Here is a 2,024-nt window from a genome sequence, read left to right on the forward strand (position 1 = left end):
TTTTTTTTTTCCCATCTCTTCTCCTTCTGGAACTACCAAAATACGAAAATTAGTCTGTTTAATGGTGCACCCTATGTCATGTAGGGTTTCTTCATTCTGTTTTTTTTTATTTTTATAAAAAGGCATGGGCCTTTTATACTCATTCATTCTTCTTCAAAAATAGAGAAGGAAAGAATAAATAAAAGACAAGAATACCTGAAAATTTAATATATTTCACCTATAAAAGAATTTCCTAAGATTCTTAGCCAGAATTACTGTGACCAAATTAAGATGCTAAGATGAAATTTTATCTGTGATTGTGCCTGTGGGTTCGCAGTAACATAAAATAGTGAAGTTTCAAAATTTCATCCAAAATTTTGAGGAATTTTTTAAATTGATTTAATTACTGCATTTAGAAAACAACTGGCTTTACCTTTATGTTGCAAAACGTAGCTTAATCTTAATTTTAGTTAAGTGTATTTATCTGGAGAGTCAAGCAATTTCCACCTTAACAGAAATTCAGAACTTGGTACCTTTTTTTCTTTTTAAATACCCTACTTCACATTTCTTCTAATGGAGTCAATTAAAACTACCGCAGACAGTGTGTATGTTGAGGTCGGGAAAAGGGTTGTTTTATTGTTTGTTTTCTTTTATTTGAAGACAAACTTAACTCTTTATTGCACGATTTTTCTCTGGAACGAGCGCTCCTCCTTCAGCGTGGGATGGTATCCCCTCCCACCTCTGCACCTGCTGCGACCACCCGCCACGTCTCCTTCCACGCGCGTGTCCCGCGCGGCTTCTTTCCCGGGTGTGCGCTATGTGCATCTCGCACCAACCAAAGTAGCTTCTCTCTTTCAGCCACCTTTTAGGCTATTGTCCTGCTTTTTCCACCGTCAAACCCTTGGGAAGTGACCGCACCCTTATCTCTTTCAGTCATTTACCATCTAGTCTCTCATGAGCTCGGCATAAGCCGGCATCTGCACCTGTCGCTCGACCCAAACCACAGCACAGCATGGGGTGCTCACCACAGCAGAGCCCCCAGAGGTGAGCCGCTCACCCTCACCTCTCTGCAGCGGCTGCCTCGGTTTATCGCCTTTCCTGCTGCCTGATGCCTTCCCCAGCGCAGGGCTGCTCCTCTGCCCCCACACACTCCCAGTGGGCTGTGCTGGTCTGGGTTGGGGAGTCTCTGTGTTTCTCTCTGTCTCTCTCTCGTTTTTTACACCCTCTTTTTGCTCCTTGGCATATCTTCCATTGCCATGGCTTCAGACGTTATTTCAGTTCAACTGGCTCCTGCATTGTATCACCTGTCCAGACACCTCCACTAAATTTCATGTCCGCCATTACAACTGGCTACTGGCTCTTTCCGTTTCAATTGATTACTAAAATCTAAACCAAAGGTGCTCCAAACTGAGTTAATTCTCTTGTCTTTAAATATTCACCCTTTCATGCTGACTTTTTAATTTGGGGCAGTTCCAGTCTACAAGTCACGTAGACTAGAACCTCCCAAGTTCTTTTCTTCCTCTTTTCCTCCATACTCAACCAGTTGCCAGTCTCTGCAGATTTCAACATCCTAGTATCTTCTCTATTTAATCTTCCATTTCTTTCACAGTGCATTCATTAGGGTTCTCCAGAGAAAAATGACAGGATGTATGTATGTGTATACACAGAAATAGACCTATGTTAAAGAACTGGCTTATGCGATTATGGAGGTTGGCAAGTCCCAGGTCTGCAGGCTGGAAACCCAGGAACAGCCAATTCTGCAGTTCAAGTCCAAAGGCTGTCTGCTGGCAGAATTTCTTCTTGCTCTGGGAGAGGCCAGTCTTTGTTCTATCCAGTCCTCCAGCTGATTGGATGAAGCCCACTCATACTGTGATGGGCAATCTGCTTTACTCAAAGTCCTTTGACTAAAATGTCATTCTCATCTAAAAACACCCTCACAGAAACATCCAGGGTAATGTCTGACCACATCTCTGGGCATCACTGCCCAGCCAAGTTGGCACATATGGTTAACTCTCATACCCACTATCATTGCCATTATTTTAACT

This window comes from Propithecus coquereli, unplaced genomic scaffold (genome assembly GCF_000956105.1).
Source record: "Propithecus coquereli isolate 6110/MARCELLA unplaced genomic scaffold, Pcoq_1.0 Scaffold625, whole genome shotgun sequence".
Lineage (NCBI taxonomy): Eukaryota > Metazoa > Chordata > Mammalia > Primates > Indriidae > Propithecus > Propithecus coquereli.